This window comes from Carassius auratus, unplaced genomic scaffold (assembly GCF_003368295.1).
Source record: "Carassius auratus strain Wakin unplaced genomic scaffold, ASM336829v1 scaf_tig00012326, whole genome shotgun sequence".
Taxonomy (NCBI): Eukaryota; Metazoa; Chordata; class Actinopteri; order Cypriniformes; family Cyprinidae; genus Carassius; species Carassius auratus.
In genome coordinates this window covers 19,738-36,374 of record NW_020524282.1, presented here as the reverse complement: position 1 = coordinate 36,374, position 16,637 = coordinate 19,738, and the positions used below count along the sequence as shown (strand labels likewise).

Below are 16,637 nucleotides of genomic sequence, written 5' to 3'. Positions count from 1 at the left end.
AACACACACACACTGTGAGCACACACCCGGAGCAGTGGGCAGCCATTTATGCTGCAGTGCCCGGGGAGCAGTTGGGGGTTCAATGCCTTGCTCAAGGGCACCTAAGTCGTGGTTTTGAAGGTGGAGAGAGAACTGCACATGCACTCCCCCCACCCACAATTCCTGCCAGCTGGGGACTCGAACTCACAACCTTTCGATTGGGAGTCTGACTCTCTAACCATTAGGCCATGACTTCAAAAGATTTGAAAGTCATGAGTCTTAATATAAGACTTTTATTACTTTTACTGATTTTCTTACATTTATTTTAATCCTTATTAGAAATGCACATACTAATATTAAATTTACATTTATTTTCAATAAATAAATTCACATTTATTAATTCATTAATTAACATTTATTCCTTCATTCTCATATAGCACCCTTAGCAAAATTAATTAATTAATTTTTAATGCTCTTTTTATTGATGATTATTTGAAAAGGGTTAAACAAACTGATTGAAGTGCTTAAAGCCATCAGTAACATCATCATGCTTAGTTTAACAGAAAGCCTTTCCTAAATTTGAACTACCTCACATTGTGCTCTTTTGACGAATTGTGTAAAAGGCCACCTAGTCAGAAAGCGCTGTGTCTGATGATGTTAATGCTAACAGAAAGGCACTATGTGTCTTTTTTATAAGTAGCTGTAACTTACAGCTCTGGACAGTGGAGACACATGAACATAATATTCCCACCAGTCTTATTGCATGCTTATTTTTGGTTATTGTGCAGTTATTCACTGCAGAGAAATCTGAAACTGCATCCTCTTCCTCTCTCTGTTTGCTCCTTTGGGGAATCTAAAATACATGGGCAGCCATCAGGCCACCAGGCCAGTATATCTGTTTGTGCATTATAGAAAAAAATCATTATAGTTTTTTGTAATGACAACTCTTCTGGCTCTGAGGAATACTGAACACAAATGAAAAAACATCTCTCTTGTTAGGGGAGACGCTGTGTATTTGTCTCTGACTTAGATTAAAAACATTATTAAACACATTTATCAGGGGATTGAGTTATAGCAGTAATGAAATATGAAGCAGTGTGATCCAATAACCAAGACCCGAGCACACATAACTAAACAACAGTGAAGAAAACAGTGCTGGAAAAGAATCAGGGTCTCTTTATGCTATAGGTGATTGACAGGAACAGTGTCACCCCCTCCAGATTCTCACTGGCCCCATGTGGATGATGCATAGAAGTTTGGGATTGATATATATTCTTCTCCATGATAAATAAACAACATAATACATTATAACATCAGATGCAGCTACACTGCCCTTCGTATTTGGAAATGAAAAAAAGAATGAGAAGGCAAAAAAGAAAAAAAAAGAGGAATGAATAAAAAGGCATGATGGAAACAGTGAGCATATTATTACATGCAAACTCTTGAATAATGAATGATCTCTAAGAATTGATGACATCTATATAATATCACATGACCTGTCATGTTTTCTTAAATAACAGTCATGAGCTGTAGGCCCGTGTTTAAATTTAAAAAGAAGATTCAACTGCTACAATAACAAGGCAAGGCAAGTTTATTTATATAGCACATTTCGTACACAATGGTAATTCAAAGTGCTTTACATAAAATAAATTAAAATAATAATTAAGAAAAATAATAACAAGAATAAAACAAGCAATTTTAAAACTTTTTAAATTATTAAAAAATTGACTCATTTAAAATGAATTTAAAACAGTTATAAAAAAAAAACAGTGAAAATACAGTGCAATCTGTTCGGACATTGCACAGTGCTCATTCAATAAATGCACAGCTAAACAGAGTTTTAAGTCTTGATTTAAATGTGACTAATGTTTTAGCACATCTGATCTCTTTTGGAAGCTGATTCCAGCTGCGGGCGGCATAGTAACTAAAGGAGGACTCCCCTTTTTTGTGAACCCTTGTTATTTCTAACTGACTCGATCCTAGTGAACTGAGTGGTCTGTTACTTTTATTCATCAAATATATTAGACAGCAGAACTGTTTCCAACACTCATAATAAATCAGAATATTAAAATGATTTCTAAATGATCATGTGATGGACTGGATGTAACATGTGACACTGAAGGCCGGAGTAATGATGCTGAAAATACAGCTTTGCATCACAGGAATATTTTTTTTTTAAAAGTATATTCAAATAGAAAACTAATATTTTAAGTTTTAATAATACTTCACAATATTACTGTTTTTTTTTTTTTTTTTTTTTTGATCAAATAAATGCAAGCTTGATGAGCAGACAGAAGAAACTTCTTTCAAAAACATTAAAAATAATAATGTTTCCAAACTGTTGGTCTGTACTGTATATATAAACTTTACTCATAGCACAGCCTATGTAATAATTGCATATTTCATTTTAATTTTGAATTCTGTTGCATACATTAATTTTAAATAGAACAATCAGTCTGTGATAAGATTAGTCTGGAGCTTAAAGGTCTTTCTATAATGAGTTTGTTGTGGTTGGTTATGATTGAACTACTGTCTGATTTTAGTCATAACAGTGTTTCAAATGAATTATACAGTGAAGTATTAAACACATATGAAAACACAGATCTATCTATGACAGAACATTGTCAGACTATAACGTCTGAAAAGAATGTTCAGTGCACATTTATCTGGTCCAGAGATAGGATAGATTTCACACTTTCAGATTGAAATAATGTATTATCCCTATATATGCCTATGCCACATACATATTTCAGGCATTTAAGCAAAGCAAATTATAAAATAAAGAAACAAATATTGGCTGCAGTAGTTTGTCATTTTGTGGAAAGTGGATACAATATAGAATCTTAGACTTCAAAATAGGCTTTGATTTTTCCATGAATTTGTTTCCCCATCTGGATCTTTTTTTAGTGTCACAATTTCTGCTTGCAATTATGATAGTCTAGTAGTTAATAAAGAGGCTATTTGAGGAATTATTTTCCTTTTTTTTTAGCTTAATGAATTGTGTCACAGCCATCCTATTAATTTGAGAGCCATATAAACGGTCTATGTGCTGTGTCCTAATTTTGGGAGACCCAACGGGATACCACCATATTTCTGAGACACAAACACAGTCTTGGGAGAATAAGATGGGGAATAGGTTTTCAAAGAGAAAATTGTGAAAAACAGTCTTTGCATAAACGTCTTCCTCTGTGAATGCAAGGGTGTGAAAAAGTTGCCAAAAAGTAGACTATTTATGAAACCTATCCACAGACTGTGTGCGTTGGTACAATAATGCAAAGCTGAACTGTCTCAATAGGTCTAGTGTGTGCTCCTCTGTGCGGTAGTTTATTATCGGACGCTGCTCCAATGCCCTGGATCACATCGTCTGTCTCCTCGCAGGACCCGTCGGCTCTACCCACAGTTCCCCGCGCTCAGACAAGATGGAGGAAAGCAGCAGCTGCGGGAGAACAATGTTTGGGCTCTGAATGTTAAAAGGATTGATTGAGGGGGGAAATACACACACGGAGAGACAACGGTGGACATGCACTGGTAAGCGAAACCCTGAGATCCGCTTTGCGTTAAGTTTGAAGCGTCGGAGAGGCGCACGCCAGCGTGGTAGACAACAAAGCGCAACGCAGTGTAGCATGTAGCCGCGTAGCTTGACGCGGAGCATCAATTGTTCGTAGGAGTTGCACGGGGCTGTTTATTATGGCTAAGCGCTGTCGCACTCACAGCAGTGCCATTGTCCATATTCTATACGTCTTCATTTCTTGTTGTGAACGTGTGGTGTAAAACAAAAGCACATTTCGACTTTGCAAAGTGCTTTTTAGTTAATTATTGCATATGTTTTATTATATTTGTCATATTATATGAGTGCTCGTTCCACGCTCTATACTTTTGCTAGTGTATTTTATTTATTAAGCGTCGCTTAGCCGGATGGAGCTAGCGCGTTAGCAGCGAGGCCCTTTGTGATCGGCATGTAGTTATTAATATGGGTCCCACCATAACGGTCCTGCCTTACTAACAAAAACGTAAATCTCGCACGTCCACAGTATAGACTTCAGGGTCCCGTGCCACGGAGTCGTGTGTTTTTTTCTGGCCAATATGGCCACTGTGTCCCAAGATAGGAATCGCTTTGATTTGAGCGTGTGAAATAAATGATTTATGTCTCTCTGATTGATGAGCTAGCTCAGTTGGCTAACGTATGCACGAGCTATTTACATACCATCTGCGTCGCGTGCCGTCTGCGCGCACTCACAACACAAAGAGACGCGAGCTACGTGCGGTTAAACGACATAAAAGACGCATCTACTAGGACAAAGTGTTCCTTTATTTCGCCTTTTTTTTATTCCACGATATGTTTGGACCCACTTTATGTTAAGTGTCTTTACTGCTATGTACTAACATTTAAATTAATCGTTTGATGGGCAGATATTGTGTACACATGTTATAGGTTTTAATTATTTAAAAATACCTGAATGTAATTGATATATATATATATATATATATATATATATATATATATATATATATATATATATATATATATATATATATATAAACATTTTAATACCTAAACCCACCCTTAACCTAACCACACTGTGAATCTCGACACTAACATTACCCATATTCCACCTAAAATTTGTTGATACAAGTAAACATGGGACCACAAGAAAGATAGAGATGTTTTGAATCTAATTATTAAATGTTGGACATGAATTCTCCACGTGATGAACGAGCTCCTATTGATTCTTCATCTTTTCCTTAAATGTGAAGTGACATGGATGCCAGAGCATCTGGTTTAGATCCAATCCATCAGCCTTTTAAGGGGAAATGAATTAGTATGAATCATCGGATGGCGCAGGAATCTAAAGAAGAGCAATTGGCCATTGACTTCCCGGAAACATGATGTACTCTTGGCAAATGTACACACACACATTGAGTGAGACATGGAAACCAGTCTATAGTGCCTGTCATAATTTACACGGAAACATTTCTGCAAAATACCAGCTCTCATTTACAATTGTTAAACAAATTTATTTTATAATGGGATCTATGATAAATTGATGGGAAGCTTTTTTCTTTTTTTTGTAAATCCATTTAATTTTTAAATGACGATGGTTCAACCCAAAATGAAAAGTGTCATCATTTACTCACCCTCATGTTGTTCCTATCCTGTATGACTTGCTTACTGAATCATCATCTGACTCAGTCTGAGTCATTACTTTCAGTCCTGAAATTAAGTTTTGGCTGCTTAAGGTTTGCCAAACTTGAATCCGTATCATTACTGATTGGTTTTAGATTAGGTCATTACTGACGGATTACATTTGTAATTCTGCATTTGCAACAGCCAGTTTGTCAATTGTAGAAAATCATAATTAGTCAGAGCAGGATATTCACTCTTCAGCCCTCAAAGTTGATGATACTTGCTTATAAAATAACCACCACAGTTGATTGATGTAGGCCTAATAACAAATGTCTCTCTCTCACACGCACATAAACACACACGTTGCACAGTTAAAGAAGAATGTTCCACAGGCCACAATTCACTAACATTCCTGATGTTAGACATGTTCACAGGGCACAGCATCCATGTTTATATTTATAACTTGCTCTTAATCCTTAACGTTCAAAAATACAGCATGTGAGCAAACACCAGACGGTTTGTTTTGCATATGATATCTTAAAGTGAATGTCTGTGCATGTGTAATTTTTTTTCACCTTGAAACTCTCTACGGAAACCTTGGCAATTAAATCGCCATTGGCTAGTAAATTTCTTAGTTTACTCCCCAGACTGGTGTGTGTGTATATATATATATATATATATATATATATATATATATATATATATATATATATATATATGTTTGTAAAATGGAACTTTTTTTATATATCTTAAAGTATACTCTTAACATCGGTCAGTCAAGCATTAAAATATAATAATTCTGTATTATTTAATGACAGAACTTTAATATTTAGAATTAAAACTTGATAACCATGTATGAATGCATATTAGTCATTTTAACTGACCTTTGGACAGGTGGTTGAGCTTTTTGGTCATTCAGTGTTTCTGTAAAAAATTGGGGGGGGGGGACTAATAAAAATACTTATAATAATGATACGAATTCTACTAATAAGAACAATATGAAATGCACTAAGGATTAACGAGCTGCTGGATTTATGAATATTAATCAGGTTGTGTACATTCGCTTGAACTGATTTGCTGAAATCAAAACGGGGACGATAATAGGTGACGATAATAGGCTCAACCAGCCAATGAGATAATCGTTTGCTCATTAGTTCCACCCACTACCAGAGAACCTGGCAGTTCTTAAAAGCTGAAAAAATCCAAAGGAAATTTTGACAGTAAACTATACATTGTTTACATGTAGTGTGTCAATTCTCTCTCTCTTTCTCTCTCTCTCTCTCTCTCTCTCTCTCTCTCTCTCTCTCTCTCTCAAATTCAAACTTCTGCAAGATGCAAAAACATACATAATCTTTTAAATGATACAAATAAAAAATAAAAAAACATACAAAATGATTTAGAGATTTCTTGTGCATGTGTGATTTTTGATATGTTTACATTGAGTCTGAATAGATGCTTTCATGCCATGAAACTATAGCCAGGTAATGTCTCTCATTTAAAAATAAAATACATACAAATATTATTTATTTCTGAAGCACATTAAATGAAAGTGAAAGCCTAATGTTGAGCTGTTTGCTTCACTCTTATTGTAATTACTCCTTATCTTTATGAGTACTTAACAGTACTTCTCTTTAGAAGTCATTAGTGAATTGTTTCCCCTAGGTTGTTGTTTGTGTGTTAAAAGGAGGAAATGGAAAGCACAGTAAACTGAAGAGAGGTTGACATGTTTTTTATGTCTGCCCCACAAACCTCTGATTAATCCAGTTTAAGCACTTGTTAGCTGGATCAAAAGAGCATACAGCTCCTGCTTCTACATTTGTTTTTAAAGATCATCACATCACTCGCTTGCATCACATGCTTCACGGTTTCCATGAATTTGGAAAGCATCATACAGTGTTCATTTTGTTACAAACATTTGTCACAGTGACCTGGTTTTGAAGAGCCTCAGAAACCTGAAATGAAAACATTCCAAATTACAGAAGCACTCAGAAGGATGCAGTAGGCATCGGAGTCTTCACACAAACATGACTGACGTGGTTGTCCATGGCACATTCACACTCTTGCAGCTTTTGAAACTTAATTTTCAGCTTTTACAACTTTTATTGGCCACCTGTAAATTACTTTTACAACCAAGATTGTATTGCTTCTCAGCAATGTCGCTTTAAAATAATAAGGAAATACTAAAATAACGGCAGGATTGAATTTGTATTGTTATTTTTTTTAAACTGTTGACACTGATATCTAGAGCAGAATGGCATTTACACACACACACAAATACACACATTTGTTTTTGTGAAAAGTGGGGATATGCCATAGACAATGGTTTTTATACTGTACAAACTGTTTATTCTATGTCCCTTCACCAACCCTACACCTAGCCCTAACCCTCACAGGAAACTTTGTGCATTTTTTTACTTTCTCAAAAAAACTCATTCTGTATGATTTATAAGCGTTTTGAAAAATGGGGACATGGGTTATGCCCTCATAAGTCACCCTCTCCTTGTAATACCTGTGTAATACCCATGTCACTATGCAGAGTTGTGTCCTGATATGTCACAAAAACACACATTTTATATATATATATATATATATATATATATATATATATATATATATATATATATATATATATATATATATATATATATATATATATATATATATATGTGTGTGTATGTATGTATGTATGTGTGTGTGTGTATACTCAAGTATCATTTAAAAATAATAATACTTATATTAATTATGCATTAAGGATACATTTAAAGTCAGGCTTACATTGTAAAAAAAAAAAAAAATATTTTGTTTCCACAAAAATATTAATCAGCACAACCTATTTCAACATTGATATTAAAAGAAATGTTTTTCAAGCATTTTAAAATAGACAACAGTTCATTTAAATTGTAGTAATATTTCACAATGTTTAAAAGAAATACATCTTTAGTGAGTTTTGTGAACAAATATATTATAATTTATTTCACATTTCACATTATTTTCATTTATTACTCCGTATATTGTGTATTAAAAATAATTGTGTTTCTATTTGCCTAATCAGGCACAGTTGGTGAGCACTTCATGTATGTAAAGAATCACTGTAATCAAATCATTATTTGGTCTCTTTTTATGTGTTTAGGATGAGTGAGGTGGCCTTGCATTGAAGCAGACCCTGTTGCCCCGTTCCAGAATCAGCGTGAGTGTGATAACACTCTGAGCCTTGCGCCTTCAACATGAGCCTGATCCAGGACAAATTTGGCAATGAGTTCCTCCGCTCTAACGGTGGAATGGAGCCAGGCTTTGGTCCGGGCATGCTCATGTTCAGTCACCTGCCCCCTGTTACTAGCTTCACCCGGCTGGCCAGTCAAACCGTTATGGCTGACCTGCAGCCCCACGAAATGATCTTGAAGAAGGAGAGGGACTCACCGGACTGTGGAGGAGGAGGGCTGAGTGCTGGAGGCATGGGTGGTGGAGGTGGCATAGGAGGGATGATGGGAAGCATGGGAGATTACGTTCATGCCATGGGCATTAAACAGGAGAAGGTCTCTGAACATGATTACAGGCTGCCTCTCTACCCGGGAGGTGGAGCTGGAGCTGGAGTACGAAGTGGAGGAGAGTTGCTGGAGGTCTCGCTGGGCAACCATCAGAACCTGATGGTGCAAGACCTCAGTCTGGGAAACGTAAGTGTGCCCATGTCTGTTTGTAAAAATATACTTGGACTGGGTGGTTGCTAATTACACCAAGGAATGCTTTTATTACTTGTGCTGTTATAAAAATGTTATGCATCCTCATCATGTGATTTCCTAGATTCCATATTTTACTGAACTTCCCTTCCCTACTTTCAATATCACTACACTATGAAAGTTACAGGTTCTTTAATATCCATGGAACCTTTCCATTTCACAAAAGCTTCTTTAGTGGAAAAATGTTAGATTATAAAGTTTTCTTCACATTAAGGAAAGTAAAGGTTCTTTGAACTATTAACTAAAAGGTTCTATGGTTTTTCAATGGCATTGCTGAAAACAGAAAAAAACGAAATCCCTCTTGGAACCTTATTTTTAAGAATGTAGTTATTCTATTAAAGGAAAATATCTCAAAAGGAATTTTTTTTTAATTGTAATGGAATATATTTTTGTTGACAGTGTCAATGTTTTTTTTTTTTTTTTTATAATTTCATTTGCACAGCTTTTGGTGCTAATCTAAAGAAAGTGTTAAAAGAAAGAGTTTCAGAGATTTTTATATAGTCTCAGATATTTAAGAAGGTATCATAGGGTTTTCCCTAGCCAATAACAGCTACTACGCGTACTAGCACCATAAATCTTCAATCACTAGCACCATAAATCTTCAATCAGTGAATGAATAAATAAAGAAATCTCTTTAATTCATAACTTGTGCTAAGTAGTGGGTGTCCCACATCAGTAATCTAATGGTTATTTTTCTTGAATTTTAGAGGGCATGGGTGTTTTTTTTTCTTTCTTTTTTTTTCTGATATCTAAATTTCCAAATTCCCTAGATTCTTAAATTAAGCCAAGTTTGTGTTTAAGGTCTGTGGAAGTCTATCCCAAGCCAAGCTGAGGGCAGATTTCACAATATTACTGTAGGACAGAAAATAATGGTCCTTCCTGTCAGTGATGTCATCCTGTTTCTGTGGATGATTGAGGGGTTTGACTAGGTCAAATGCAACGGGACTCATGCAGTTGTGTGCGCGGAAATTAAAAACGGCACCTTTGCATGTGATACTGTGATAATTAAGTCCTTTCCGAGGTTATAAGGGCAGTGAAGCCATTTAATCATTAGAAGGGGTTATTGATCGTCTCACCAGCACCGATGATTGGAAAGGAAATCAGGCTGAAGCATTGAGACACTGCATCTGGCTCTGTCTTTGTGCAGTAGCCAACGGCAGCTGTGATTACATTAATAAAATGATGACTCATGCTAATTCACGATTATTTCTAGCAGCACATAAAGAATATCACACAAGATGTCTTTGTTCTGTCTTTTGTATCTGGTTGGTTGGTTAATCTATCCCAGTTGCTCTTCCTCATGCTTTTTTCTGTTAAAGTAGAGGTCATTTTAAAGACATCAGACTAGAGCAAAAAGTAAAATATGTTTTGGCTAGCCAATTTAAAATGTCATATCTTTCTCGCTCTATTGTCAAATATGCCATAGCCTTCTGAATCTGAAGGACAATGAGTGTCACATGGACAATTCATATTTTAATCTCCATTCAACATGGGTGTTTTTTTTGTGTGTGTGTGTGTGTGTGTGTTTCTCGCCGATCTGGTGTTTTATACTGCCCAAATGTGAGACACTATTCAGATGTGCAGCTGGTCAATAATCCACATGGTGTTTTTCCATAGATGGACACGAAAAAGGGAAAGTGTCATTGATTCTCGAGGGATAGATATAGAGACTCCTAAATAACAGGTTTACCACCCTGCCTTCTGCCACTTACACATTAGCCAATACTTTTAATATTCAAACTAGTCTCTCATCTATTATGTTCGTATTGTAGATGTTCTGTATCTGCGTTTGTTTCAATAAAAAAAAACAAAAAATAAAAAAAAAAACAATCCCCCCAAAAATCTCAACATGGCAGAGTCTCAATATGCCATGCATACAAAAAGAAAAAACGTTTTTGGCTTCACAAATGTTGTGTTTGAATGGGATTTTGTGGTCTTTTATTTAGTCTGCTCCTCCTTTGTTATCCTTCCAGCTGTCAGGGCGGCTGGTAAAGGAATCCTCAGGGAGGAAAGGTCGAAGGTCAAACGGCGAGGGACAGGAGGGCAAGACACGGAGGAAACGAGGAGAGTCGAAGGTGCAAACAAAAACACTTCATCAACATAAAACTGATTTATTATTCACTGCTGTGCTTATTGTTAAAATGTGAAAAAGATTTCCCTACATAAATTAATAGTAGTGTTGTCTAATGCTGAAAATATTTTTTTCTGCAGTCAATGATGCTGGATCAAGATGGAGGGAGCTTGTCTCCAAACTCCAAACCGCACATCTGTGAGCACTGCAATGCAGCGTTCCGGAGCTCCTATCATTTACGCAGACATGTGCTTATACACACAGGTCAGCATGCCTTTACACTCACACAACAGAGCGTGCACATGCTAGTAGAGATTGGCCTGTGCACACCGTGTCATCACAAACAATTTGTTCCAAGGATTAACAGCCAGTATTAAGTAGAGATTAAGGGTACTTGCGTTCTAAAATAGCTGGTTTGTCAAGTTCACAAAAGTGCAAATCTTTTTGTATTACATTTGAATAAACTGTTTGAATCATTTCTTAAAGATTTAAAAGGATTTATCATGAAAATAGGTTTGCGAAAAAGCTATTTGTATATGGCAAAAAAAAAAAAAAAAATACATTCCATGACAGAAAAAGCAGTATTATTTTTAAATTGAGTAGATCTGGGCATCTGCCATGACACTTCCTGTGAGAAAAACGACAAGTAGACTGAAAGCAGACTGACACAAAGGGTGTAATGGTTGGAGGAGCACTGTTATCACTGTAATATTGCACTCTTGTCAGCCAATCAGATTCGAGAACCAGAAAGGACTCTTTTGTGTGTGTGTATTTTTATGTATGTTAATGTGTGTGTTTATATAATGTACATGTAAATATACACACACATTGTGTAAACAGACACAAAATCTTGGATGCGATTACTCATAATTAAAAAAAAAAAAAAGTATTTTATACAAACCGAGGCCCTTGGAGTCTAAATGGTTGAAAACTACTATTTTAACAGCAGCCAGATAGGTTTGCTAAATAATACTTTAGATTCAGTTGTAATTGATACAATTATTTTACTCAGACTTAGAAGTGTATGGACCTCATTAAAAACCATCATGATGTCTTTATATAAACATGTGAACTCCGTCATTTACAGGTGAGAGGCCTTTCCGCTGCACTCAGTGTAACATGAGCTTCATTCAGAAATACCTCTTACAGAGACACGAGAAGATCCACAGTGGTAAGTTCTTCAAGTTCACACTTCAGCTTTCATTTCCTCATATCCGGCTTATTTGTTGGGAAGATGTAAATCATGCTTCACAGCCACTTCTGTTTTCATCATAAAAATTTGCAAGCCAGATTTGTTTGGTGCACAACTGATCTTTCCTTTCATTGATGTCCGGTTTCCAGGAGAGAAGCCATTCAGCTGTGATCAGTGCAAACATGCGTTTTATTCAGAAGTATCACATGGAAAGACACAAGAGAACTCACAGTGGAGAAAAGCCATACAAGTGTGACACCTGCCAACAGGTGCGTTTCATGCACGAGTTTCAACCCTTTCTGTTGAGCAGCAGTGTTCTCACATTTGTGTTTCCTCCTTTAGTATTTTTCCAGAACGGACCGGTTGCTGAAGCACAAGCGGACGTGTGGAGATGCCATCAAAAAGGGTGTGGATGGGGGAGAGCACGAGTTGGGCTCAGCAGGCGACGGAGAACACGGCAGCTACAGAATCTCTCAGGGAAATGCAGCTACGCCCAGCCGCAAACGGGGCAAGACAAAAAATGCTGGTGAGGGGGGTGAGCGAAAACGTAAAAAGTCATCCGGGTCTATGGGAGCGACGCATAGTCAGGGGGCAGATGGTTACGGGGTGCATGACTTTGGGGTATCAACAACTTCATCTTCAGCTCAGCCGGGCTCCAGCATGCACAGTGAACACGGCCGGGCTCCCAAGATGGTCTTTAAGAAGGGGAACAGGAAGTCCCTGGAGAAAAATACTCACCCCATGGATCAGACCAAGCCAGGAGGCATGGAGTTGCCTGCAGGAGGCTTGGAGAGCCTCGGGCTTCTTCCAGGTCAAGCGGCCAAAGCTGGTCCCAGCAGCAGTAACTATGATGATGCAATGCAGTTTCTGAAGAAGAGGCGATACCTCCATGTGCCAAACAATGGGGGCAATGCTTCTGGAGCTTCAGACTATGATGTAGGCGTCAGTCACCTGCAGTCGCAGCCGACGGTCATCCAGGGTGTCGTTTCTGGGGTCCTAGATGGTGACGCCACACTGGGCCTCCTGGACGCGTCCCCTCTGGGAGATATAAAGCAGGACAAGTCTGGTATCCCAGATGAGGTTCTCCAGAGCTTGTTGGACCACTACGCTCACAAGTCTGACGTGACCTTTGACATCACCGATCCCCATCACGTGGAGCTCCAGCCAGCCGCCACAGATGCTACAGACCCGCTGGGAACCGAGGATGCCCTGTCGAGTCCCAATGGTGGCGACAAATCCGTAATCATGCATGAGTACTCACGTTTTCTCCTACAGGCGCTAGAGAGGACCAGTCACAGCGCAAGCTTCCCGTTGGTTTCCAGTCCTGGATCTGTCGTGACTACCACGGGACCATTTACAGGCCCTAGCCCGCTTTTGTCAGACAAGCATGTGTATACTTCCTCCCCTCTGGAGTACTCGTTCTCTCATCCTGTCTCGTCTTCGCCCTCCCTTTTGTCTGTGCCAAAGTCCCACTTTGGTCTCCTCGAGGGCTCGTCGCCTCCAACGGGCTTCCACTTGAGCAGCCTGGAGCCATCTGCGCACACGCAGCAGCTCACACCTTCCCAGGAGCTCACCGAACAGCTGGAGAAGCAGCACACCTCCCCTCCGCCGCCTCCACACACCCCCAACACCAACGCCTACCAGATCACACCTCAGCCTCTCGACCTGGGCGGTCCGAAGGAAACACAAGGGCCGAAAAACGGAGCCGCAGCCACCACTGGAGGATTCTCCCTGGCTGCCTCCCAGGACCTGGCCACGCTGGACCCAGCCAAGGCTCCTTATCAGATCGAGAACTTTGCCCAGGCTTTCGGGGCGCAGTTTAAAGGGGGCAGAGTGTCCCTGGCCTTCAGCAGTGACTCGGGGGGAGAGGTGACTCACCACTTACACACATCAGTCTCCGAATTCTCAGGGTATAGCAATCTCTTGGCTGACGCCAGCGACCCAGTCAGCAGTGGCTCCAAAACCCCAACAAGCCAAAGCTACAGGTGAACGGGCTCATGTGCCTAGATGCTCAGATGGAGGTTCCCTAGTTTTATTTTGTCATGCTGTCTTTATTGTTGTTGTTGTTGTTATTGTTATTATTATTATTATTGTTATTATTTAGTTCTCATACTTCAATGAAATTGTCAAGGTTTTAAGAAATGTTTTTCTCACCGCCATTGTTAATATGAAATTTCGCCCTCCTTTGGCTTGCATTTTGCATTATTACGTTCTTCTGTTTTTCAATTTCCTTTGTTAATGCTCCGTAGACTTTTAGTTCCGCTCTGTTGATCAATAGACAAAAATGCAAAATTAGTTCTGCTTAATTTTTTTCCAAAAGTCATTCACGTACATTTTAGCAATTGAATTCACAAGCATGTAAAAGTAACTATGAAAAAGCAATGGCAGGGAGTTGCCCAGAACTGAAATCGTCTGTTACAGTGATTCAAGTATAACTCAGGAAAATGTGTGGACGGCAAATCCAGAAGGGTAGCAAGCATTCATCCAAGAGGCAGACGTTTTGCAAATACAAAGAGCTTTTTCGGGAGATTTTTTTTATTTTTATTCTTCTGAATAAGTGCAACAAGTAGAAGACTAAAGCGCTGCCTGTTAAATTACACTGACACCACTTTCCACTTAGCTGTATAGAGATTATGGTACTTTTGTCAATGTGAAATACTCACATTGTCTTTCAGTAAGGGCCATATATATATAAATATATATTTATAAGAATATCTGTATGTAAAATAACATATACTCTTTCTTGAGACTGGACTGGCAGGTGACTCGGAGGGAGATAAAGAGGGATTGAGTTTGTGAAGGGAGGCCTGTGACTGACAGCATGTAAAGCCCCTTCGCCTTGTCCTTCTTTTTTATTCCTTAGATTGCGAAGCCAAGAGCTATACACTAGAGGGCACTGCATGCGAGCGTGTAAGTGCCTGTTGGCACAGGCCAAACCATGGGATTCTTCTGTGCCTGTCTGGCTTGCTCATCCCTCTCTCCCTCCATCCACTCCTCCTTTCTCTTCTTCGTCAGAAAGAATCCCATTTAGCACTTTTTTGATCCTGTTTATTCTACAAGGTGAATGAAACTACCCAGGCTGATCACACAGAATGTGAACTGTGTAACTGACATGCTGTTTTTAAAAAGGGGGCAGTGGACAGAAAAGGGGCGGGATTCATTTTAGGAAGCGTAGGTTATGTTGACAAGACCAATGATGAGGTCTTTCTTATGGATAACTTTAGTTTCAATGGTCGTGTTTGCTGGAATTAAGGGTGGGCTTTTCTTGGGGTGGGAGCGTAGGGTGTCTTTTTAATATTTTATTCCCAGCTTCTCATGGATATAGGGCAGGTTATGGAGGGGGGGGGGGTTATTTCAAGAGTATTGGCTTGGGAAAATATGCTTCGTGTTAAAATGGCCCCTGTTGTACCAAGCCTTTCACCAGAGGCGACTTGTAAAAAGTCAGGCTCTTAGTAATTTATATAGTATTGGTCCGAAATATTACTGACTTAACAGTCCAAAAGGAATTCAGAAAACTTATTGCAGCGTGCATGCAGGGCAAAGTATTACCTTGAACTACATTTTTATGCGTTTGATTTTGTACTGTACAAGTATTATTGTTTTTTTTTTTTTTTTAAACGATCAATAACTGTCTTCCATCAGCACTGTTGGCTGCTGTTATACTGTCCTTGAATTACTGTCATCTAATGTTGTTCCTTCTTTCATGTGTTTTAGCCACCGATCCCCCAAAAAAGGACAGAACCACATGCAATTAGTTTGTTTGACAGGCGGACGGCTCTTAGGGAACACAAACTGACCACTAGGACTCATTTAGGAAGGTTGGGGGGTACTCCGTTCACAATAATGTTAGTAGTAATAATCACATTAATGAGGAGTGTGATGACTGAAATGAAATCACCATAGCTGATGTTTTATACCTCATATCACTGGTCACAGAAGCAGGGATATCAAAGAGTGACTATGTATGTAGCATGACCGATGTGGCTACCGTTAAGAAACGCCTCAAATAGTCCCTTTGCCATTAAACTTGTCTTTTTTTATTGTAGGATGTCCTGTTTTCTTACCTTTTCAGTGACAATTTTCTGAACTTAAGGTTCTTGAAGTTGGTAAGTTTAGTATTGTTTCAGTAACTAAGGTCAAGGAGATCCAAAGATGCCATGAATTGAAATCTAATTTAATTTAGATGCACAGGCTGTCAATTCACTTTGCATATACTTTTGTTTTAAATTCATCCTGTGCCCTGCAGTTTTGTTCTGTAATTTGTTTTATGATTTGATGTGAAGCACAGCTGAAATATAATTTCTGGTTCAGTGTGTAAAGCCCCCGCAGACACTGTTAAGCCTTGAATGAAATCCTGTGTGGCTTGAATAATGCCAGCCATCAATCTGTCAGTTTTCTTTTTGGCTTCTTGCTGTATATTCCTGAAAGTATTTATTTTGTTTACATAGTTAATAACACTACAATTTTTTTTTTTTTTTTTGCATGTAAATTTTTTGTTTTGTTTTATTTTTCCCCCCTTTTTGTCACCATGCCAAA

General features: G+C 38.3%; 1 pseudogene; it reads left to right on the top strand.

Moving 5' to 3' along the window:
• Positions 1-3,271: 3,271 nt before the first annotated feature.
• On the top strand, positions 3,272-15,328 carry LOC113073581 (zinc finger protein 281-like; annotated as a pseudogene).
• The last annotated feature ends 1,309 nt before the right edge of the window (positions 15,329-16,637 follow it).